Source organism: Diadema antillarum, unplaced genomic scaffold (genome assembly GCF_040938485.1).
Source record: "Diadema antillarum isolate AM-2024a unplaced genomic scaffold, OU_Dant_1.0 seq00000462_RagTag, whole genome shotgun sequence".
Lineage (NCBI taxonomy): Eukaryota > Metazoa > Echinodermata > Echinoidea > Diadematoida > Diadematidae > Diadema > Diadema antillarum.
In genome coordinates this window covers 1944956-1972765 of record NW_027271433.1, presented here as the reverse complement: position 1 = coordinate 1972765, position 27810 = coordinate 1944956, and the positions used below count along the sequence as shown (strand labels likewise).

Below are 27810 nucleotides of genomic sequence, written 5' to 3'. Positions count from 1 at the left end.
TAATGTCCAAACTTTCCTCCCCAGAGGGACCCATGCATACTACAAGCATCGTTTGAGTTTATTCTTATAACAACAACATATGTACAGGAAAGTTTGAATGCATGTTTATACATCAATATTAATCCATAGCACATGTAACTGTCTAAACGATCTAAACAAAAATATATTGAATATAATCTATAATATATAATTGATAAATGACTATGTAATCTAAAACAATTAATCTAAAAAAGAGCTACAATATGGCAATGTTGTACACAATGAGGTTGCTAAAAGAACCAAGAGGTAGCACAGGTGCTAGTAGGTGTTCTTGCAGTGGGTCGTCCTTCCAGTTTTTCGCACATTACATATTGTTCACTTTACTTTGATTACTTCAGTATAATTATGCTGTTTACTCTGTTCATTTTACATTGTCTTGTTTACATTATTCTCTGCAACAACCAAAAAAAAAAAGAAAATAAATTCGAATTAGGTTTACTATTACTGAATTGAATTGAATTGCTCTTCCTCTAGAAATATCTCTGTTTTGTGAGTTGATCTCCTTCAATTCTACTTTACTAATTAAGGACACCCCCAGCAAAACAACGACGACAACATCAAAGAAAAACATATATCAGGTTACTAACCTCGATTTCTTCTTCTTTTTTTAAAGCAGTCCGTCACTTGTTTCAATCAAACTTTTCATACTAGTTTGTCCTTGCTCAGCCGCCATGCGTTATAAGAACTCCATCTGCAATGCACTTTTGATAATGTTTATTTGGTGACTATCTGCAGACGCCTACTAGACCAAGTCGGCAATCACTTTGTTATTGTTTGTTCAGTATCCGTCATTGCAATTCTAATAATGAATCTAAAGAGCAGAAACATCCTCGAAAAAAAAAATCGAACTTCCTGAGCTCGGAATTATTTCTCTCAATTTGTTCACAAAAGAACCTTGGTTTTTGTCGCACGCTAAGCTTTTCGGGACAAAATGAACACCTAAATAGAAGGATACTTTCTCATTTTGCTAATTACAAGTTCTCTATTCACCATGGTGTGCTTTTTGAAGGCACTCAAATCAAATCTCATTAATCAAAGTAGTATGTGGTCTGTTCTGTTTTATTTGTTTTTTATCACATTTACAACGACAGCAATACAAAGAGAAAGATACATGGGTAAATCAATGTCAACCTATAGATTCAAAACCTAAATCGATTCAGATTGGAGCTTCATGAATGCGTGAGTACAGCGATTGACAGGGGATCCTATAGGATTTCTACACGTACGTGTAACACAATCGTGAGGCCACTAATACACTTTAGTGTAAATAATTAATATTCATTGATATTCATACGCTGTCCATAAAAGTGACAACCAAGGAAAACTATTAAAGTTTTTGCCAAATGGTAGAAACTAAAAGAAATCCACGTCCTTGGACAAAAGAGAAAAGAGCAAAACTTCCTCTTACTTTTATGACGTGAAAAAAACACTTGTGCGTTGTGTGTATGCAGGCGCGCGCGTGTGTGTGTGTGTGTGTGTGTGTGTGTGTGTTCTAAATTGCCAGTCAATCAAAGTGACGGAAATCAATCCTTTCCCGCCCACTTTGGCTAGCATGCCCAAATTATGTCACGTGGACGATTTGATATGTTGCTTTGTTCAACGCACCTTAAAGAAAAAATCAACTTCGTTCCCTACTTGTGAAGAGAATTGAAGGCCGTGATTACATTTCGCTTGACTGTTTGGAGGAATCAGAGTCTCTGTTTTGGAGTATAACGGAAGAATTCACTGCTCGTGATAGATTTTGATCAGTGAAATAGATACTACCCCATTTTGCGTAAATTCCTAGTGTTTATCAACGTTTCCTCAGTTTTGTTTTTTAAAGCCAATCGAAATTTCTCTGCACGGGAATTCATGGTCATGTAACCAAGATGGGCTTGTTAAATGTCCACGCAGCGCAAAGTTTAGATAACAGTCCGTTACTCGTTGTTTTACCGTTCACTGCTGCATGCCGAAATAAAAAAAGTAAACTTTCTCTGACTCAAAGTCTGTTGCCACACGGCATGCATTGTAGTTTTCAGTCATCTATGCTGAGCCCAGGAAAAAAGAAAGACAATGCAAAACATGACGACCCGGTCCCCCATCCCCCACTTCCCCTCCCCCGTCCCCCGTCCCCAAAAAGGGGCACCTCGAACGCCAGTCCATGTTTAGGAAAAGATTTGAGTAGTGCATATAGTTGTAATATTCCTAGTGATAGTTGGACGCTATCACCTGACGTATTGGTCACGTGAGAGGAAAACTGACAGAAAGAATGGAAGAGAAAAATACTGTGAAGCCAGAAATTTTTCAGAATTTTAACGGAGAGCCAAGATTCACGGAATAAAAATGCACGAGAAAGTTCCCGTCTACACTATGCATGCATTGACTGCCAGTGTCAATGACATTAAAATTCCATGCCGCGAAAAAGGCCGTCGGCTCCGATTTGTGAAAATTTCATGCCGCGAACATTTTCTAGTTTTACAGCAGAAAGGGAGAGAAAGAACGCGCACGTGCGCGCGCCCGCGCCCGTGTGTGTGTGTGTGTGTGTGTGTGTGTGTGTGTATGTGTGTGCACTTGTGCACCCATTACAACCGATGACATGCATATAGATACACACCTTCAAACTGGTGACACACAGACAACTGGTGACGTCATCGGTTGTAACTGAGCATAAATTTACGAAGAGGAACCCCCTATGGAGTCAATTTTCAAATTATACTGTTTTCTGAGCATAGTCATCAATTGGATAGGAACAAGCAAATACCCTGACAGAGGAGAAAAATTGAACAGCGCCATCTCTCACTTACACCCGGGGAATCCCCATAAATTTTCTGTCGGAGATGTCACCAGTTATGTGGAGCTCTACCTACGCGTACGCGTACGCCGCGTGACGTCATCTCGCAAATATCGCTGGGCGACCCGGCGATCGCTGCGTAGCTAACATGACGAAGAAAATTGACTGCTGGGGAGGTGTGAAGCTAGCTAGACGTAGACGTCTCTCTCAACTCGCACGAGACATTGTTCATCTGCTGTGTCTTCGGAAGGAAAAGGTAAGTTAGTGATGACTACTGGATAGGCCTAAATTTTATTTTTTTAAAGGTAAGATATACTCGTGAAATAGGCAACACCACTGCGTGTCCGTATTGTAGCAACGACGGCAAATCTTCAGTCCCATACATAACAAATTGTAGTAGGCCTCTGTGACCACTCCTCAATGGCCCACCTGGCCTCTTCTTGCACGCCGCCTCTCAGCTCACCGCACCAAAAATGTGCGAATCACCAGACACCAGATCACGTAGAAATCCTGCCGTATACTGGTTCTACAGAAGAAAGTGCCTAGCGTAGAGTAGGCTAGAATTCTGACGCATTTTGCAGTGATATGAACGAAGTGTTCTGTTCTGCTATCATGCACAAATTTTTATGAATGAAATAATAACAATAATGATAATACCGTAGTCAGCCATTAACCATTTTCTTCCCCTTCTTCGTGCTATCCTTTTCTAGTTCTAGTTCCATCATCTGTTTCACCATTAATTCTCCTTTGTTCCCTTCCTCCTCTAACAGTTACATCATTGTCATGCTTTTCATGTTCTGTTACCTTAGTCTTCAATTTCTCCCCTGTTCATTCCGACCATCTGTCTTTTCATCAGCTTTCTTTGCACTCGGGTGCTACAGCTACTAAGCCTCCTTCCTGTTCTGGTTTGTTATGGGTATAGTGTACTATTCATTCTCCTTTTTATCCTTCTCCTTATCTTCTTCCACTAACAAAGTACCACACTCCACAGCTGTTTATAAGTACATGTAGGCATAATGGCTTTGAAATGTAAGAGTGCACAAGTGGTTACAATGACAAGAAGATTGCAAAAAGCAAGTGTGTGTGTATTTATACTTGTGATCTGTTAAATAATAATAATAATAATAATAATAATACATAACATTTATAAAGCACTTAATATCATATTTCTAAGCGTTGGGCCGGGAAAAAAACAATGATAGAGAACGAGTGATGCCATTCTAATACATAGAAACTTCATGTACATGTTTGTATGTCTATTAAAGCATATTAAATATGCATACATGTAACTTTGAATTGTAAGAGTGGTGACATTGCATAATTATGCACAACATGTGATTTAATACAGTATGTACCAGTAGGAAGTGGAGAAACTGAGTACTAATACATGTACTATCTAGCCTAACCAGACCGCTGTGCTTCGCACAGCAGTCTGACATATAGTGTTTATTAATGTTGTAAACGATCGTCGCTTTTGACGGCAAAATCACATAAAATGTCTTTTATTTTGTTTGATTTTAACAGTAAGATAATTTTTACCACTCACCTACATCATATTTTGCTGATGATTGAGTTGAATTTGGTGTTTTGTTGGTATCCAGACCTTATTGTTGAATTTTTCGGAGTAGATTGTGCGATGATTCACAAAATGAACGAACTAGCTACCACGAACTCTCAACCAGAAGCACCGTGGTAACATTTTACGTACGCCCTTGCGTTTTGTGTGTTACGTAAAGCTTGTTGTCTGCTACGTACATGTATTTCAGATGTAGATCACCTAATTTGTCAGTGTTGACAAATTCCGGTTCTAGTTTGTTTTGTTGTTGTTGTTTTGCGTAGGCTTAAGCATTGCACATTATGCTAGCTCTCAAAACCAATGATGACCTGTCGAAACTTATAATTTATTCAATTGTCGTACAGCCCATGGATACTGTCACAGAAGAGAGGGACAGGCATCTTCACACATAGACATTGATGACGAGGCACCTGATTAGACGAAAGACACAGTAAGCAATCAGTATTCCTTGTAGATAAGTCAAATTGTATTAGTTTTGTGATTTCTGTAGGAAGTGGAGAAAGTGAGTACAAATACATATGTTCTATACCCTATGTAATAACATACTGTTTACGTAATATGAAATCTTTCTGTACTCAAAGAAGTAAGTTCCCCCCTAGCCTTTATTCATTATCTCTAAAAATATTTCAGTGATTTTTATCTAGCAAAATGTAATAGATGCGCAATTTTCTTATGCACACTCTCAATGGTTATTTCTGCTCGGTTATTTCACTCAACAATTTTTCATTAAAAAGGTATGTCATTTTGATTGGGGGTTACTTTTTTGTGTTTAAAATATAAAGAAGCGACTTCTTTTGCTCTTTGCACAGGAAAATATATTTTTATGTGATGAAAGTGTGATGTTATGGCAACAATTTTACCATTCGCATTGTGCGTAAAAAATGCACATACCTTTGTGCTAGAACAAAATTGTTTGAATGTATATTCTGATCAAAGAAACTTCATCTATATACGTGTATGTATTTGTGCATTTCAGTTTTCTACAATGAATAAAGATATTCATAAAGGAAACGTACACCCACCGCTGAAAATGACAACATCTACAAGAGGGTAGACGTGCGGTTGCGTGTAGTTAGTACTATACCCTATGTAATAATATACTTACTGTTCAAGTAAATGTCAAATCTCTTTGTATTGTGTATACACTCCTCAAAGAAGTAAGTTCTCTCCCCCCAGCCTTTATTTATGATATATCTCTACAAATATCAAATGGTGATTTTTAGCTAGCAATAGCAAAAGGTATACATGCTCAATTTTCTTGTCGGTCCAGTGGGTACTGACATTGTTTGTTTTGTTGTTGTTGTTTTGCGTAGGCTTAAGCATTGCACATTATGCTAGCTCTCAAAACCAATGATGACCTGTCGAAACTTTGTCATATGATTTATCCAATTGTCGTACAGCCCATGGATACTGTCACAGAAGGGAGGGACAGGCATCTTCACACATAGACATTGATGACGAGGCACCTGATTAGACGAAAGACACAGTAAGCAATCAGTATTCCTTCTAGATAAGTCAAATTGTATTAGTTTTGTGATTTCATACAATATGTAGGAAGTGGAGAAAGTGAGTACAAATACATATGTTCTATACCCTATGTAATAACATACTGTTTACGTAATATGAAATCTTTCTGTACTCTCCTCAAAGAAGTAAGTTCCCCCCTAGCCTTTATTCATTATCTCTAAAAATATTTCAGTGATTTTTATCTAGCAAAATGTAATAGATGCGCAATTTTCTTATGCACACTCTCAATGGTAAATGGTTGCCATGGAATACACCCTTGTAACTTTTTCGTCAAGTGCGCAAAACAAAAAACAAAGAATGGTTGCACTTATAAATGGAAGCTACAAGCTGCATAATGTACATTGAAGATGAGCCGGCTCACAAATCTGCCATTATTGTCTCAGGTCTCACAGGATTCCCATTGTTTGTACCATCTGAACAGAATTGTGTGCTCTTTAAAGAAGATGCAATATCAACACAACAAAAAAAAATAATAATAACTCCCGTCAACCCTGAGGAAAATGGCATCAGGTTTTAATGAAACATTGTTGTAAAAAAAAAAATAAATAAACTTGGCAGGATTGTTTCTATACCTACTAGTATTTACTAACTTCTGTGTGAAATTGAGTGTTACATGAATGAGCACACAACTTACACTTGTGCCCTTAAAAACAAAACAAAAAATACTCTTTCGATTTCTGAAATGTGACATTTTTGCATTTAATGTGTTCTAACTCATGCATGACTAAACAGAACAATCTCATTTTAATTAAAAAACTAGTCAAGTATGGAAACACTTCTGCTCGGTTATTTCACTCAACAATTTTTCATTAAAAAGGTATGTCATTTTGATTGGGGGTTACTTTTTTGTGTTTAAAATATAAAGAAGCGACTTCTTTTGCTCTTTGCACAGGAAAATATATTTTTATGTGATGAAAGTGTGATGTTATGGCTACAATTTTACCATTCGCATTGTGCGTAAAAAATGCACATACCTTTTTGCTAGAACAAAATTGTTTGAATGTATATTCTGATGAAAGAAACTTCATCTATATACGTGTATGTATTTGTGCATACATTTTTATGCATGGTTTTGAAATGTGAGAGTGGTGACATTGTACAAGAAGATTGCATCTAATGATGTGTGTATATATTTGTAACTGTGAAAGGGGTGACATTTTTATAGCAAACTGTGAGTGTTTATGTACATTGTTTGCATGGTTTTGAAATGTAAGAGTGGTGACATTGTACAAGAAGATTACATATAAATGGTGTGTGTATATACATGTAAAGTGTTGAAGCGATGACATTCTGATAGAAACTTAATGTTTTTGTGTTTAAGCATATGCATGGTTTTGAAATGTAAGAGTGGTGATGTGCAGATTGGAAATAATGGTGAGTGTTTGTGGTAGTGAATATGTATACTTGCTAACTCGAAATAAGATGATTTTCTTATAAATACAAAGAAGCTCTATAAATGCTTGTTTTGTATGCATGGTTTTGAACAGAAAGAGTGGTGACTTGAAGATTGCAAATAATGGTGTGCATTTGAATATCATATCTTTCTAACTCTTAAAGTGATAACAATACATTCACATTTTACAAATGTTGGTGTTTTTGTATGCATGGTTTTGAAATGTAAGAGTGGTGATATTGTACAAGAAGATATATTGTGTGGGTGAGTGCATATTATATACTTTTAAACTGTGCAAGTGATGACATTCTCAAACAGAGACTATAGATGTTTGTGTGTTTATGTATGCATGGTTTTGGCATACAAGAGTGGTGACATTGTACAAGAAGATAACTTATGGTGTGTGTACGTGTGTGTGTGTGTGTCTATAATATAAAGAATTAAACTGTTAAAGTGGTGAGATTTTATTTCTAAATGCATTAATCTTTATGTTTATGTGTTGATGTATGCATGGTTTTGAAATGTAAGAGTATTTTTAAACTATTTAAGTGGTGACATCTTAATACATAAAAACTTTGTGTGTTTATGATGCATGGTTTTGAAATGGAAGAGTGGTGACAATGTACAAGAAGATTGCATATAATGGTGTGTGTTTGTTAAAGTGTTGAAGTGATGACACTCTGATAGAAACTTCATGTTTTTGTGTTTAAGCATGTGCATGGTGTGTGTGTGTATGTATATATGTTGTTAAGTGGTGACATTGTAATACATTAATCTATATTATAACATTAATCTTTATGTTTATGTGTTCATGTATGCATGGTTTTGACATATAATGAGTGGTGACATTGTACAAGACGATTGCAACTTATGGTGTGTGTTTGTGTGTGTTTGTGTATATATAGAATTAAACTGATAAAATGGGGACATAAGTACATTTATCTTTATACAAATAATCTTTATGTTTATGTGTTTATGTATGCATGGTTTTGAAATGTAAGAGTGGTGACATTGTACAAGGAGATTCCTAACAATGGTGTGTGTATCTGTATATACTTTTAAACTGTTAAAGTGGTGACATCTTAATACATAAAAACTTTGTGTGTTTATGATGCATGGTTTTGAAATGTAAGAGTGGTGACATTGTACAAGAAGATTGCATATAATGGTGTGTGTTTGTTATACATGTAAAGTGTTGAAGTGATGACATTCTGATAGAAACTTCATGTTTTTGTGTTTAAGCATATGCATGGTGTGTGTGTGAATGTATAGAATTAAACTGTTGAAGTGGTGACATTGTAATACTTTAACCTATATTATACATTAATCTTATGTTTATGTGTTCATGTATGCATGGTTTTGACATATGAAGAGTGGTGACATTGTACAAGAAGATTGCAACTTATGGTGTGTGTTTGTGTGTGTGTGTGTGAGTGTATAAATAGAATTAAACTGATGAAGTGGTGACATTGTAATACATTTACAGTGTATCTTTATACATTAATTAATCTTTATGTTTATGTGTTTATGTATGCATGGTTTTGAAATGTAAGAATGGTGATATTGTACAAGGATATTCCTAATAATGGTGTGTGTTTGTGTATATACTTTTAAACTGTTAAAGTGGTGACATTTGATGCATAAAAATTGTATATGTTTAAATGTATGCATGGTCTTGAAATAAGAGTGGTGACATTGTAAAAGGAGATTACAAATAATGGTGTGGATATATATGTGTATTATTATTAATACAATCTAAAACAGAGACTATAGATGTTTGTGTGTTTATGTATGCATGGTTTGGGCATACAAGAGTGGTGACATTGTACAAGAAGATTGCAACTTATGGTGTGTGTGTGTGTGTGTGTGTGTGTCTATTAAACTGTTAAGGAGGTGACATTTAAACATTAATCTAAATGTGTAAAAGCATGCATGGTTTTGAAATGTAAGAGTGGTGACATTGTACGAGAAGATTCCTAGTAATGGTGTGTGTATACTTTTAAACTGTTAAAGTGGTGACATCTTAATACATAAAAACTTTGTGTGTTTATGTATGCATGGTTTTGAAATGGAAGAGTGGTGACATTGTACAAGAAGATCGCACATAATGGTGTGTGTTTGTTATACATGTAAAGTGTTGAAGTGATGACATTCTGATAGAAACTTCATGTTTTTGTGTTTTTTTAAAAGCATATGCACGGTCTGTGTGTATCATGTATAGAATTAAACTGTTCAAGTGGTGACATTGTTACATTAATCTATATCATACATAAAGTGGTGACATTGTAATACATTAATCTATATTATACATTAATCTTTATGTTTATGTGCTTATGTATGCATGGTCTTGAAATATTAAAGAGTGGTGACATTGTAAAAGGAGATTGCAAATAATGGTGTGTGGATGTGCATTATTAATATAATCTAAAACAGAGACTATAGATATTTGTGTGTTTATGTATGCATGGATTTGGCATACAAGAGTGGTGACATTGTACAAGAAGATTCCAACTTATGGTGTGTGTGTGTGTGTGTTTGTGTGTGAGTGTGTCTATAATATAAAGAATTAAACTGTTAAAGTGGTGACATATTCATCTAAATGTGTTTATGCATGCATGGTTTTGAAATGTAAGAGTGGTGACATTGTACAAGGAGATTCCTGATAATGGTGCGTGTAGTGTAAAGTCACCCCTCTTTCCATTCAAAACCATGCATACAAAACAAGAATTTATAAATATAAAGCTTCTATGTATAAGAAAATCATCACATATTTAGAGTTAGCAAGAATACATAAGTATAAATACCACAAACACTCACCATCATTTCCAATCCCCACATTACCACTCTTACATTTCAAAACCATGCATTTGCTTAAAACACAAGTTCACCTTCATAGACATGTGGGTTGAGTGCATGGAGCAATATTAGTAGAACACATCAGTGAGAGTTTGAGGAGAAATGGACAACCCGTTCAAAAGTTATGAATTTTTGAAGTTTCTCCTCACTCAAGACTGGATGAGAAGACTACTTAGTATACAATGTAGCTTGTGATGTCGCATGAGTACAACGATATCAAGAAAGAATAAAGAAAATTCAACATATTTTCACTTTTCTCGCATAACAAAAGAACACTTGACTTCTCTTTTTCAGAAGGCAGGGGGAATAATACTACCCTTAACATATGTCAGTAACATGTCGAAGAAATGTGCACTTTATTCAAAAAGTGAAGTTTTGTGAATTTCTCTTTTTATTTTCTTTATATCGTTGTACACATATGACATCATACACTGTAGTAGTCTTCTCATCCAGCAGTGACTGTGCAGATACTGTAAAAATTCATAACTTTTGAACAGATTGTCCGATTTTCCCCAAACTTTCTCTTATGTGTTCTATTAATATTGTGGCATTCACTCAATCCACATACATATGAAGGTGAACTTGTCCTTTAAACACAAAAACATATGAAGTTTCTATCAGAATGTCATCACTTTGACAATTTACATGTACGTACAAGATGTACACACACACACCATTTATACGCAATCTTCTTGTACAATGTCACCACTCTTACATTTCAAAACCATGCACACGTAAACACACAAAGTTTTTCTGTATTAGAATGTCACCACTTTAACAGTTTAAAGGTAGTTATACACACACCCAAACCATTATTTACATTTTCTTGAACAATGTCACCACTCTTTGTACATGTCAAAACATATAATGCATACATAAATGCACGTGTTAGACATAAATTTATAAAGTTACTTTGTAGTGTCATCACTTTAAGAGATGGAAGGCACATACCACAAACACACACAATTATTTCCAATCTGCATATCACCGCTCTGATAACATATTTCAAAACCATGTGTTAAAGCTGGTATGAGGTTTTTGTGTACCTGGTATTAGAATGTCATAACTTTCACACTTTACAAGTATGTATACACACACAAACAATTATTTGAAATCTTCTTGTACAATGTCACCACTCTTCCATTTCAAAATCATGCATACATCTTTAACACACAAAGATTTTATGTATTAAGATGTCACCATTTTAACATAAATTGTACTCAAAATTTAAATGTGACACATGCGAATGAAAGCGTTTCTCACGATTCCGTTCCTTTTGTCTATAACTTGCATTTAATGCGATGATTGACTAACTAGCAGTGTTTCATACTCAATTTGTGTGCAAATTCTAAGTCTCTGTCACTGCTTTTTGTGCAAAAGTCATGCATTTACAGAAATGTACATTGTAGCTACAGGGCATTTGAAAGAAAAGCAATTATAGATTTGTCATAGAATTTACAATCAAAGCAAAGCTTGGTATTTTCTCGACAATTTGGCTCAGTTTGTATACACTTTAACAGAGATATATAAAGGTTTTATAGATTTGGAAAATAGATTGTTTTCTCAACATATGACCACATTGGTGTCTCAGAACAATGTGGCACACAGGGGGTTTCCACTGTGGCACATAAAGAGTTTATATTTAGATACACACATACACACACACACACCATTAATTGCAATCTCCTTTTACAATGTCACCACTCTTACAATTCCAAACCACGCATACATAAACACACAAAGTTTTTATGTACCAAAATGTCACCACTTTAACCGTTTAAAAGTATATATACACACAAACTCGCCATTATGAGTAATCTCTTTTGTACAATGTCACCACTTTTCAATTGTCAAAACCATGCATACATGTACATGAACACACAAACATAAAGATTAATGTATAATATAGATTAATGTATTACAATGTCACCACTTCAACAGTTTAATTCTATACGTACACGCACACACCATGCATATGCTTAAACACAAAAACATGAAGTTTCTATCAGAATGTCATCACGTCTACACTTTACATACAACAAACACACACCATTATATGCAATCTTCTTGCACATTGTCACCACTCTTCCATTTCAAAACCATGCATACATAAACACACAAAGTTTTTCTGTATTAAGATTTCACCACTTCAACAATTTAAAAGTATATGGTCAGTTTTACGGTAAAGGGTGTAACTTTCAATTTTTAGTCTTTTCGCCCACCCTGAACACATAGATTTATAGATCTCAAAGATTTTTTCCCATGTGAGTCACCTCATGAGTAGCCACGTTGGGTAGCATAGTCAGGTCCAGGTATTGATGCGTTTTGTTTTGACAGTCACATCGTAATGTACCCTAAAAATGACCATTTTGTTGCATTGAAATTTATGTGAAATTTTTGAAATGTTAATAATTTTCTACAGCAACTGCGGAGATCTAATTTTTTTATGTTAAAAGCATAGTTGTATGGTCAATTGAAAAGACCAAATTAGTTTGGTTGGTAGCTGGCCCCATATTTTAGAATACTATGTCTTCAAATTTGAGGTTTCGGAGGTTTCATTTTCCGTTAACAATTGTGAGCAAACTTTGACGGACAGTAATGATCAGTGGATGTGTTTTGGTTACTTTCTTTTATGCTGAAAATATTAAGGTACAGCTAAACTTTAGACTTACATCAAAGTTTACTTGGTTCTAGGGCTATTTGAAATTTTGTGATGATTTTACTTCATCGAGAGAAATTTCCGTTAGCAGTTTTGAAGCCTCCGAAACAAAGTGTTTAATCAAATAATATGAATACAGATGAGAGAAGAGACCCAATCTATATATGTCAAATGTAGGACATGGGGCCCTAACCTAATAAACCAAAAATAGTTAAGATCTGCCAAACTCTCTGAAAATAGGAGACAGTACACATTTTCCGTTAACATGTGAAGCCTCCGAAACACATTGAAGCCTCCGAAACAGCAGAAACATCTAATTTAACATTTCTGATAAATTCTTTGAGTGTCTGCCTCAAATTATGCCATGAAATCATCAACAGCCATGGGCAGACAACAAAAATAATTAAAACATTGTGATACTGCAATAATATTTTGAGCCAATACACTTTATAGAGAAAAAGTGGTTTCGGAGGCTTCAGAAGGATGTTAACACTGCATTTTCGTGATTTTCTCTGGACAAAATTAAATTACATTCATTGTTCACCCACCCAATGATCATTTATGACATATCTAAAAGATATTTTATCACATTCAGTTTTCTGGCTCCTTTGTTTACTCACCAATATAGATTTACTATCAATTTACCTATTTTTCTTTAACAGCGCAGACGTGTCATACATCAACTCACCTTTTCATTCAGTAATGAAATATTGGCAGATGAGGATGTTGCCCCACAAATATGTTTAAACAGTGTATATCAACCAAAAAAGACACAATTTACCCATCACTTTCTACATAACATGATGATTTTCATAAAAACATAAGGCATACCAAATGAATTTTCCAGACGTTTTGGAGGCTTCATTTCATGTTAACAGCATGTTAATGGAATGTTTTGATCCATTCTGAGTCTATTAAATAACTGTTTGGACTGAATGAGAATTGTTGGTTCATCAAACAAGGTTTACACAGTTGTTTAAATGTGTGAAAAGCATTTATTTTGTAGGTTTCCTTTTGAAACAACGGAATAGGCTAGATATTGTGAGAAATGAAAATGACTTCCAGCTAGTGTGCATGCCTACATCATGCAACAGTAGTGCAACAAAGCAAATAGTTGTGGACACATCAATGTTCTTATTAAGTTGGATATCTCATTTTTACTCTTGAGAGAAGATGAAGTTTTGTGTACCATTTTTTATCACTCTTTCGACTGGTCAGGCTTAAAAAATGAAGACCAAATAATTACTTGATTATTTAGTATTAAATATACTTTTTTTCCTTCTTTTTTTTTTAACTGAACATTCTTCCTGGCCTGAAGATTCAAGGATTTTAATAGAGGGTTATTCAAAAGGGAAGCATACACAAAACTAAGAAATATATTACTTTTGAATAGGTTGTACCATTTATGCATGATCAAAAGCAAACTTTCGACTCACTACCATCTGAGTGTAATAGTTTCAAAACACAATCTTCTACATGTCCATTTTAACATATTGACAAATCCATTCCATTGTTACTCACATGGCATTTGTTTTTGCCATACTAAAATCTGACCTTTTTCAGCTTTCCATTTCCTAACAAGTTCTTTGGCTTTCATCTCCAATACTTATTTGGAGGAAAGTAACCAATAAATTTGTGATTGGATAGAAAATAGCTAATATCCTGCAGATTATCATTTCTGTGGTGTGACGTGCATCACAGGGTATTGTTTTGGAATTTTGACATTTGATTACTTCATTCAGACAGGTTTTCATATCAATCTGTACAATTATGTATTGTCAGATCTGATGTATGGTAGGTGCAACACAATCTTGATACTATACTCTATTTTCCATATTTTGTCATGCTGGCAGTAACCACTTGAGTATTTTTGAGTAAACAAAATATAACTTGTGTTACGAAACATCTCTTATCATACATGTGTGACAGCAGTGTGACACTCTATGACATGTTTGCGGATGTAGTTCTCGGTGCAGTATATGGACAGTAATGGTTGGGATAGGATTGTTTAAAATGACATAATATACCTCTACTTATAGACTGTTGCCATGGGGTACATGTAGTTTACATGGGTGGGTGACTGGAGAAGTTATGTTCATGAAGAACAATATTGAAATGATTGAAATCTTCATAGTCTGTTTAGTCCTGGCTTTTCTGGAAAAAAGTTACAACCCCCTAAGTGTATTTTGAAATTCAAAGGGTTAAAACTGTAGTCTGTGGGCTTATATTCTAAAACAAACTCAGATATTTAATCACATTTGCTCCTTTTTAATCTGCTTTTGCTAAAAGGTTGTCATTTTAGAAACAGTAAAAGTTCTGTTTGCAAGTTCTCAATGTTTTACTAGTGTTACCTTAAAAAACAGACCTCCTACCTGTCACAGGAGTCACACAAACTGGAATTTTATACAATAACTATAAAAAAGAAGCCTTTGAAGCGTAAAAAATAAGAGAAAATGATATGAAACAGAGGTGACTTGTATACCACAGAAAAAGAAAGCAAAATTCTACCTATCATAATAGAGGGAACTATACATTTGGTCAACATTTTTTAAATTCAAAATTCATACACAGTCATGGGTATACGATAGGGTATGTATCTTTTCAACAGGTAATTCAAAAAGATGAATGGGATCTTGACCATTTCAACTTTTATCTCCATGATAATATCACCCATATGATTATTTCAACTCCATTTTTTTCAGTTTGATGATAACCTTTACATGGAATGGCTAATCAGCATTTTAGATTGCTGTTCTATGACCATGATCATTGCAATTGATAGCTATACATATGAGGATATTAGGCATGGTCCATATGCAAAAGAATGTTTAAAAGCCTTTACCCATTTTTATATTTTACAAGACTATGTTGTATTCTAACTGTCATGCCATCACATAGTCTATTTTCTATACATCCCATTCTCATCAACAGCTGAAATCGATTTCACATGTGATATACAATTATGATGGGTGGTTGTACATCCCACAAACTGTCCTTATAAAATGCAAATAAAGCAAGCAAACATAATCTTTGCATTAAGTCTAGCTGCAGTTCAAACTCATTGAAAGTAACTCTTTTTGTATTATGGTGAAAAGTTTGACAAATGCATACAGCTGTACATGTGCGTAGCCTACTCATGTTCTGCACTGCCACAGTCATATACATGTACACATGCAAATATACAACTGAGCTTAAAGATTTAAAATGATACTTTTCTTTGTCTCTTAACAAATGATGGAAAGTCTTTTTTCTGCATACATATTATACTATTTCACATGTTACAACATTGTTAGTTATTTGGAAACAATCAGCTGCATTAATGTACTTCATATCACATTAAAATGGACCATTTTTTGCATGTTAACAGTTATGATGAAGCCTCCGAAACATGTGTTGCTGCTAACTTCAAGCCGCCAAAAAAAGATGTTCCTAATCAGTGTTACCTTTATTGCCACTGTTGCAGTTTCCTTTAGAATCATATTGCCACATGTACACGTAATGTCATAAATTCGAACTGAGAATCGCTCAAAGTGTACACAGATTGTTATTCACTTTTGGTGATAAGCACAATCAGGTTATGCAATCATGACTTTCTCACTTTAAAAAATTGTAACTTCTAAAAGAATGCACCAACTGACTTAAAAATTCACATGCAGCATGCTAAGACATCAGTAATCACATGTGGTAAGACAATAGCTAATTTCTTCTCATTTACTGTTAATTATCAAAGATTAATTACCAAAAAGTCCCCCAAATCCACGTATTGCGTCAAAAAAAAAAGCGTTTTACAACTTACGTAAAATCAAGATTTGAGGTCCATATTTTAGGTCTACCCCTATGTGTTTGGTATCAAATTAATGGATTTTTTCCTGGCATTGCTTGCATGCAATAAAAAACAGTGGTTCTTTCAGCTGGAGAAAGTTATAAGGTCTGGAGTCCCATCCTGGTAGGAGTGTAATGTTGGCTTATTTTTGTGACATTGTGACCTTTTAACCCATGCTGTACAGCTATACATGGAGAAACAGCTTATTTTTCTGCCTTTCCTGAAAGTACTGAAGACACACTACAATATGGTGCGCTGTTTGCCAATAAATGTTCGGCCAGTTTTGAGTTTTGAGCCATTTTCAAATGCTGAGTAAAATAAGTGCAGCCGTTTTTCAGTATTTTCAGTGAGGTATATCCTAATTTGACTACTTTAAACAATTTTTTCCCCTTATTGAATATCCTTGTTTTTTTAACCATGAATTGTACATATGTAGAAATCTATTGTGTGAAAATTTGAGCAAATTTGAGCAATAGGAACTTATTTTTCTATATTTTTACAAATTGCTAAGCATAAAAAAGTGCGATACACGCCCATGTTATACTGCATGAAGGTCATATAATAAGTGTTCAGTGTTCATATTTCAATGCTTGTTCAATTTCTAAAGGTATCATAAGCAAAAACATAGTATTTTGGCTTAATATGTCATTGTTTGAGTGTCACAGCTTGGATATCAACTCAAGTCATCATAAATCTCACATTCATTCTTCTATCTCTGTTTACAAATATGAGAATTGATCCAAATACTGTGCGCACATTCAAGGTCAAACTGTACAGATAATTTTTTGATGAAAAATATGATATCTTCCAAAGTACCAGCCCTAATTTCATAAAAATTTGTAATAATGGCCACTATATGTCTGTTACCTATTCCTGAAGTTTCGCCTCTTCACTCTTTGGCAAAAGGGAAATATGATAAAATATGTAAAAGTGGTTTTATTTGAATTCAAAATAATGCCTACAAAATTGATCATCCATTTTGAGAAGTGAAAATATGAAATTCATTCATATTTTGTGATATGTCATAGCTATGTGCTGGTGGTGAATGAAAGGGATATTTATCAGGAATATCTAACAGCAATATCAGATGAAAAAAACATTCTCCTTTTTTTTAAAATGAATTTTTCCAATATATTAGTCATTTCAATGTAATTCGACACCCCTAATTTAAATGCTAATTTATGCGCAGTTTAATGCAAAATGTTGACTCTTTCTTTACATGAAATGAAAATTTGAACACTCAGCTACAACAAACAACAAAAAAAAAAAAACATTTTCACCAAGTTTTTTTCATTTTTGCAATGTTACACAATTGCATAATCCTGATTGTGCTATTGACCTTTTGTGGAAGCCAATTTCCTGATAATAATAAGTATGAAGAGTTGACATTATGTACTGCCATAAAATGTACATCTGTATACTGTTATTCACATTTTATTGATGCCCTGTTGTTATTCTAGCACTGGTGTTGTGATAGTTGCTTACTGTAGTTTTATTATTTTAAGTGAATACAGGACTAGAACTTTGTGTTAACAGTTTTGAAGCCTCCGAAACGCACTACTTTGTTAACCGAAGCCTCCGAAACACAGAAATCTGAAAATTTCAACTTTGTTAAAAATAATTGAATTTCTTTGGGATTTGGATTGATAAATGTTTGTTACCAAGAGATAATTTGGGGCTATGTTTAGAGTGGCTCTTGCTTCTATAACATTCTTTTAACTTAAAAATAGTTTGTCAGGTACCATTTTTACCTTGGAATTTGAAGTTCACATCCAAATAATTGCAAGAGTGAATATCTGTTGGGGGAAAAGTGTTTTGATATTTCAAATATATGTTCACAGCAAATGAAAAGTTGCATTACATCCACCATTTATTTTCATTTGGTTGCTATGGGTGACCAAAACATTCATGTTGTTTTTACCTAAATTTATCTCAAATTCCATAATAGTCACTTCATTTTTCGTATTTAGCCTAAGAATTAAGCTCTGGAATGACAAAATATTGAAAATATAGACATTCCTTTATAAAATAAAGGCAAAGATAAGAATGGAAACACAACTTTAATTTTTGACCCTTGCCACATTAAAGTTACACCCTTTACTGTAAAACTGACCATGAAATATGCTTAAACAAAAAACAAAAAGAAACATATATGAAGTTTCTACGTATCAGAATGTCATCACTTTAACACTTTCCATGTCAACACACAGTATTGTATACCTGTATGTATAGTATGTGTACGTATACATAGGCTTATTGTCTCTTGGTTTAGTGTCTTATTATTTTCTGTGATACTGTTGCAACGTGACACAATTTGTACTCTATTCTATAGCGCCTTGAGTATCTTTTTTAGGTAGATATGAGCACTTTATAAGAGTCTCACTATTATCATTATTATACACACACACACTCTATGCAATCTTCTTGTACAATGTTACCACTAAAACCATGCACACATTAACACACAAAATGTATTAAGATGTCACCACTTTAACAGTTTAAAAGTATCACACACACACCATTATCTGCAATCTTCTTGTACAATGTCATTACTCTTACATTTCAAAACCATATACATAAACACACTTAAACAAAAAGTTTCTATGTACAGTTCGACCTCAATTATCCGGCCATGTCGGGACCGGGGCTCATCCGGATAAGCGAATTGGCTGGATATGGGAGACACAGTGTTAATGTAGCTGCCATCCAAGCTGCTGTCCCAGTGCACTGGCAGCTAGGCAGGTAGGCAGGTAGTGTACCCCACAACGTTGGTGTAATCTATGCTAGCCAGCACAAAATTGTATCGTTAACGTCTTCATAAAAATAAAGTATGTTATATCTTTATGTGAAAATCACACATGTTTTACCTCAGTCATTAGATATTGAGAAACCTATCATTCTTATCTTATGCAATTAGTGAAATAGATCCATGAAAAGATGTTAAAGTCACTGTTTTTTCTCAATTTTTGGATGAAAAAAAAAAGTCCTTCACTGCCTGAATGCGTCCGGATAATAAGAGTTTTCCGAATATAAGGAGGCCGGATAATCAAGGTCGAACTGTATTAGAATGTCATCACTTTAATAGCATAAAATATACCAACATCCACACCATGATTTGCAATCTTCTTGTATAAAGTCACCACTCTTACATTTCAAAACCATGCATACATCAATGCACAAAAAAATTATAAAGTTTCTATGAATTAGAATGCCATTACTTTAGGTGTTAGCATATTTCACCACAAACACACTAGATTATTTCCAATCTACCTATCACCACTCTAATATTTCAAAACCATGCATATGCTTCAACACACAAACATATCACATTTCTATGAATTAGAATACGTCATCACTTTAACACTGTATGTATACACACAGGTATACACACCATTATTTCCAATCTTCTTGTACAATGTCTCCTCTCTTTAGTACATTTCAAAACCATGCATACAAAAATGCACAAATATTTATAAACTTTCTTTGTATTGTCATCACTTTAAGGGATAGAAAGTATCCATATACCACAAACACAGACCATTATTTGAAATCTTCTTGTACAATGTCATCACTCTTCCATTTCAAAACCATGCATACATAAACACACAAAGTTTTTATGTATCAAGATGTCACCACTTTAACAGTTTAAAAGTATTTACCCCGCATACACACACACACCATTATCTGCAATCTATTTGTACAATGTCACCACTCTTACATTTCAAAACCATGCATACATAAACACACAAAGTTTTTACGTATCAAAATGTCACCATTTTAACCGTTTAAAAGTACATACCGGTACACATTTATACACACACCATTATTAGTAGAGGTGGGCTATAGAGGGTGACATTTTCAGAACATGCTCATCACACCTTAGTTTGATGACTTTTTGCCTACTGACACCATTTTTGAAAAAAAGAACGAAAAAAATGCAAAATCCGGGGTGCCCCGGCCGAAATCGTAAAAAATCCAAGATGGCCGCCGTTTCGGCTTTAAAAAGACATTTTTAGCCATAACTCGGCTATTTTTTGGTCTATTGTGATGATTTTGGTGTCTTACCCCATGTTTTAGGGGTCAAGGAAATGGATTATCATGATAATTTTAGTGTAAAACCTAAACTTCTACATGAAACTAACCTTTTCCCCATATTTAGGGTTAAATTTCCTTCTCCTTTACCCCTACCCCAACCGCTATTTTTTGCACTTTTTTCCGTATTTTTTTCAAGTCATATTAACTACCATCATTTTGATAACAAGTTCTAGCTATCAATGTGGTGTTTTCTTGCAACAATACAGCAAGAAATATACAAATAACTTACATTATACATGGTTTACATATGTGTCATGCACTACAGGTCTGAATACCAAATGTTTATCAGCACTACAAAGCAGATACAGTATAAGCACTGGCTTCTGTTACAATGTACCATACATCCTGAATGCACAAGCCACACTATACCGATATGTGCATGACACATGTGTAAACCATGTATAATGTAAGTTATTTGTTATTATTTATTATTATGTTTATTTATTTATATTGTTAAAGGTCTTAGGACCAAAATGTTAATGGACACTATCAAGCAGATACAGTACAATACTGGTTCCACAGTTACCGTGCATTCTGAATGCACCAGCCACATACCAGTTTTGGCATGACACATACATGTATACCGTAAGCTATTTGTATATTATTTGTTGCTGTATTGTCGGTAGAAAACAAAAGACCAGATTGCTAGAACTTGTTATCAAAAGTATGGTAGTTAACATGACTTGAAAAAAATGCGGAAAAAAAGGCAAAAAAATGGCGGTTGGGGTAGGGGTAAAGGAGAAGGAAATTCAACCCTAAATATGGGGAAAAGGTTAGTTTCATGGAGAAGCTTAGGTTTTCCACTAAAATTATTATGATAATCCATTTCCTTGACCCCTAAAACATGGGGTTAGACACCAAAACCATCACAATAGACCAAAAAATAGCCGAGTTATGGCCAAAAATGTCTTTTTAAAGCCGAAACGGCGGCCATCTTGGATTTTTTACGATTTCGGCCGGGGCACCCCGGATTTTGCATTTTTTTCGTTCTTTTTTTCAAAAATGGTGTCAGTAGGCAAAAAGTCATCAAACCAAGGTGTGATGAGTATGTTCTGTAAATATGACCTAAAATTGACCCTCTATAGCCCACCTCTATTATTAGGGTACAATGTACAGGTAAAGGTACAATTATAAGGGTACAATGTACAATGTCACTACTCGTGATATTTCAAAACCATGCTACATAAACACTAATGTATCAAGATAAATGTATTAAAATGTCACCACTTTAACAGTTTAATTCTATATACATACATACAGGTACACCGTTAGTTGCAATCTTCTCGTAAAATGTCACCACTCTTACATGCCAAACCCATGCATACATAAACACACAAATATTTATAGTCTCTGTTTTAGAATCACTTGCAAAGTTTAATGGTATAAGCACACATACAGAGTAAAATATACAAATACACACATGACACACACACATACACACACACACCATTAATTGCAATCTCCTTTTACAATGTCACCACTCTTACATTTCCAAACCATGCATACATAAACACACACAGTTTTTATGAATTAAAATGTTACCACTTAAAGGGATTGCACAGTTTTGATTGAGACATAATTTTTAGGTTTCTAAATTTTTTTGGTGAGATAATGAGAAACCTCTTATGAAATATGAAAGAGCATGTAATTCTATGAGGAATTCAACGTTTATTTGATGAAAATTGGTTTTGAAATGGCTGAGATATTTTTTAAAAAAGTGATTCTGATAAAACCTGTGACCCACACTTTATTACGATCGCGTTGTTTTACTTTGTTTTTGGATGTTTCATTCATTCCAAACCCGATTTTCATCAAATAAACTTTGAATTCAAGGGTATGCTCTGTACTATATCCTGTAAGTGTTTTCTTGGTATCTCGTATTATTAAAGTTAAAAGCCCAAATCTCATCTCCACCAATACTGTACAATTCCTTTAACAGTTTAAAAGTATATATACACACAAACTCACCATTATTAGTAATCTCCTTGTGCAATGTCACCACTCTTACATATCAAAACCATGCATACATGAACACATAAACATACAGATTAATGTAAAGATTAATGTATTACAATGTCACCACTTAAACAGTTTAATTCTATACATACACACACATACACACCATGCATATGCTTAAACACAAAACATGAAGTTTCTATGAGAATGTCATCACTTCAACACTTGTATGGACAAACACAGACCATTATATGCAATCTTCTTGTACAATGTCACTACTCTTCCATTTCAAAACCATGCATACATAAACACACAAAGTTATTGTGTATCAAGCTGTCACCACTTTAACAGATTGTATTATCAATACTGCACATACAATACACACCGTTATTTGCAATCTCCTTTCACAATGTTACCACTCTTACATTTCAAAACCATGCATACATAAACACACAGTTTTTATGTATAAAAATGTCACCCCTTTAACAGTTTAAAAGTATACAAACTGTACATGTACACATACACACACCATTATTAGGAATCTCCTTGTACAATGTCAATACTCTGATATGGTCAGTTTCACAAGGGTGCAACTTTGATGTGGCAAGGGTCAAAAAAATAAAGTTATGTTTCCATATTTATCTTTGCCTTTATTTTATATAGGAATGTCTACATTTTCAAAATTGTTTAATTCCAGAGCTTAATTCTTAGGCTAAATGTGAAACATTAAGTGACTAATATGGAATTTTAGATAAATTTAGGTAAAAACAACATGAATGTTTTGGTCACCCACAGCAACCAAATGAAGATTAATGGTAGGTGACTCCTAAAGTAATGGCATTCTAATACATAGAAACTTTATAAATTTTTGTGCATTGATGTTTGCATGGTTTTGAAATGTAAGAGTGGTGACATTATACATGAAGATTGCAAATCATGGTGTGGATTTGTGTATATTTTACGCTATTAAAGTGATGACATTCTAATACAGTTCGACCTGGATTATCCGGCTTCCTTTTATTGGGAAAACTCTATTATTGGGACGCCTTCAGCCAATTCGCTTATCCGGATGAGCGCTGGTCCCGACATGGCTGGATAATCGAGGTCGAACTGTAAATAGAAACTTTTTGTTTGTGTGTTTATGTATATGGTTTTGAAATGTAAGAGTCATGACCTTGTACAAGAAGATTGCAGATAATGGTGAGTGTGTGTATATTCAATATACTTTTAAACTGTTAAAGTGGTGACATCTTAACATATAAAAAAAACTTTGTGTGTTTATGTGTGCATGGTTTTAGTGGTAACATTGTACATGTACAAGAAGATTGCATATAATAATGATGTGTGTGTGTATATAAATGTAAAATGTTAAAGTGATGACATTCTGATACGTAGAAACTTCATATGTGTGGTTTTTTTTTTTGTCTTAGCATATAATTATGCATAAGAGTGGTGACATACAGATTGGAAATGCAGTAATGATGTGTGTTTGGGGTTTGCTAACTCTAAAAGTGATGATATTCTAATACATACATTACAAAAAGTGTGGTGACATCCTCCATAGGAAACGAGCATTTTTGAATGCAACTTTGTGTGTTTATGATGGTTTCGAAATATAAGAGTGGTGACATTGTACAAGAAGATTACAAACTAGAAAGCACTCTGAGAGTGCAGACCTCCACCAAGCAGCTACTAGTTATTATACTCCCATGGTAGATTATTAAAATGATTTTCTTTCTATGTTAAGGAAATATCTTTACAAGACCTACTGATTCCTTGGTTTTGATTTGAGTATTTTCTGCTTCATTTATGTTGTAGAGTAGTTGCATGTAGATGTCTGACTCCTCGAGTAGGGCTGCTTGCAATGTATTTTAACAAAATTTTCTGTGAAATACTTTCTCTTGCTGAATTTTGGGGGTTTTCCATCAATTTTTTTCAGGTTTGTCTGCTTGCCTACATTATGCTTGTTCATCTGTTTGTCCATTCAAAACTAGTGAATGTCCTAACTTCTGCACCATTTTAAGGAATCAACTTTAAACTGCTGAACTTTAAAGTATTGAATTGAAAAAATTGGATTGAATTTAACTAGCAGCGTTGCGGGGGGGGGGGGGGGCTGTGACACCACCACCCCCATTCAAATATTTTGTCGGCAAATTTTCAATTTTAATAAGCAATCAGCAAAGCTCAAAAAGTTGATGATTTTTTTTTTTTTTTTTTGGGGGGGGGGGTTGTCAGAAAATTGTTATGTTTCTTCATTTGATGTCTTGAAATTTGGTCTAATAACACCCCCCCCCCCCCCCTTCAAAATGGTCTAGTGATGCCCCCGGCATGCATGAATGTAGGACGATGAACTTACTCTGAGTTGGAAAGGACTGTGACTCCTTTTCTTTTTCTACATGTATTTTAGCATTTTTGCCAAAAAAGGAGTAGTAATTACTATCATGTTGGTCTTACTAAATATTAAAAGTGCAGCTTTGTAGTGACGAAGCAACAATAAAAATGTGGAATTTTCTTAACGCTTGTCATCACAATAAGTCTGAAGAGGCCAATTACTTTGAACTAAACAATAGAAGTTCAGCAGTTGATCATGAATTGAACAGATGCTTAATGGCTGCACTAATTATCTTTGGGATGGTATTCTGTACTAGTTCTACTTAGCTACAGTAACAGAAAAGAGTAAGTAATCAGCATTTTAAAAGGGGCGAGGAGTGACAGCGTTTTAAAGATGTTGTGTTCTCTCCTTTTCTTGCTGTATCTAGCACATCTAACTGTTGGATTCAGCTAGATAAAAGGGTGAATGCAACCTGTAAAAATGCTGTCACTCCTCGCCACTTTTGATGTTGATTTACTCTTTTCTTTTTAAGAGTGTATCATGTGGGTAGGCATATACCAATCCTTGACATCAGACTTAATCATAAAATGGCTGTTTTAAATTAATGATTTCTGAATGCTATAAAAGCATCAATATCCTTTAAAGGGACTGTACAGTACTGGTTGAAGTAAGGATTCATGTTTTGAACATTCCTAAGTGAGATAATGAAAAGCCTCTTATGAAATATGAAAGAGCATGTAATTTTAAGAAGGATTCAACGTTTATTTGATGAAAATTGGTTTTCAAATGGCTGAGATATCCAAGAAAGTGCTAATAATAAAAGGCGACATACCCCAACTTTATTAGTATCTCTTTGTTTCACCTTGTTTTTGGATATCTCAGCCATTTCAAAACCGATTTTCATCGAATAAACTTTTGATACCCCTTAGAACTGCATGCTCTTTCACATGTCATAGAGTGGTTTCTGAATATCTCACAAAACGTTAAAAGCTAAATCTTCACCTCGACCAGAACTGTACATACCCTTTAAACATTGAACTGAATCCCAAAATCCTTACTGTTAATGACAACATATATCCTAGCATAATCCATTTCATCTTCCACTATCGACACCCCACGGCTAAAGAAAATGAAGCGGATCAAGTGGTTAGATAGTCATCCTTCTATTCCTCCTCAACCCACTCCTGCTATCTTCCTTTCTTCTTTGCTGTCGGTGTCTTTGCTGTCCTCATCATCCTCATCCTTTTCTGCCCTTAACACTTCACTTCCTCCTTCTTCTCCTTGTTCTCCTTCTGCTTCTGCTTTCTCATACTCTTACTTCTTCTCCTGCCCCTCATATGCCAAATCCTTCTTCTGCTTCTCCTCTTCCTACCTACTCTTCAATAAGGGATTTTCATTTCACTGTCCCTAACTGTAATCCCCTTTGTTCCTACTTGACACTTGTTTCTGTTGTGGTTTTGCCTGTGTTTCTGATTTGTCTTCTTATTATTGTTGTCACATCATATTAGCAAGTTGTTTCACTTTTTCATTTTGACATTCTCCGTGTCTGGATGCAGAGTCTTCGGTGGCTCCAGTGAGAAGTACAAAGAGAAAACACCCACCTAAGACAAGGAATCGGAATATCAGGAAATGGCAGCAGTGGTGTCCAGGTGAAAAAGCAGCAGTACAACGTCACTTCCGTCAACTTATTTTGACCAACACTCTTCCTGGTCAATCACAAATTGAGCAGTGCCTAAAAGAGGAGCCCATCTTGCATGACAGAACCTGGCATAATATCAAAGATTACATTCTCAACAGTTTCAAGCAAAACATAGCCTGCAGGTAAAAAAAAAAACCTGTAGACTTCTCTTTAAACATCTACAATGAAAGACTTGCACACAACATTGTTTATATCATCAAGCAGTATGCATTAAGTGCTTGTTTTTTTTTAATATTCTTTGAGTGTTTATTAGTTAAGTGATAGAAAAATCTTTTTTTAATAGTATTTTCTATACACATTTGGAATTTAACACAAAAATTTCCTGTTCAGCAATGATCTTATGGTATGCAATAGACAGAGAGAGGGACAAATCAAGAACCAAAGTGTAATAAAGAATTGTTTCATAATCTTTGTTTAGAGCTTAGTGTCAATCATGTTTTTGATTCAGGCTAGGATGGGTGTCAGATTTGTCAGAAAGTGTAGGACACTTATTTTCGTAAAATCAAAGACCAAAACAATAAAAGCTAACTTTCTCATACTCTTTGTTTAAAGTGCATAATTGTGCTGGCGAACCCAATGCAGTTGTTGCAGATGTTAATGTTTTCATACCATAGTAGGATGGTTATTGGATATCATTCTGTTCTGTAAAAATGTTAATAGTTCAATAGTTTCCAATCAGGCATTTCATTGTTGCTTATGAAATTTTGGCAAACAAAATGTGCCCCCCCCCCCCCCCATCATGGTGTTGGTGTAAAGAGTTACCCACCTTCTGATTGGTGCTTTCCTATTTGTATTCATGAAAATTAACAAAGAGTGTAGTGTTACTGGATCTTTAAATTGACTTTCTATATAACAGCAACAAATGATTGAAAATAAGGCTGAATATTTTAGCATTATATCAAATCGAATAAGTTGTAGTCGGCATCTAAGTAACACAAACTTTAAATGACAGAGATATGGTAAGTTCAACCCATAGGATCGAATTATCAAAGGAGGTTTAAACCTGGACCTGGTTTAAACCAGGGAGGTGTTAGAAAAGGAGAGACAACTCTTCGTAATTCATGCAAACACATGTTTTGGTTCAA

At 34.5% G+C, this 27810-nt stretch overlaps 1 long non-coding RNA gene across 1 annotated transcript; it reads left to right on the top strand.

Moving 5' to 3' along the window:
* The first annotated feature begins 2959 nt into the window (after nucleotides 1-2959).
* Nucleotides 2960-26844, top strand: LOC139733169 (uncharacterized). Its single transcript, XR_011711067.1, has 4 exons — nucleotides 2960-3065; nucleotides 4730-4815; nucleotides 5786-5871; nucleotides 26583-26844. It is a non-coding gene; the product is annotated as an uncharacterized lncRNA (long non-coding RNA).
* The last annotated feature ends 966 nt before the right edge of the window (nucleotides 26845-27810 follow it).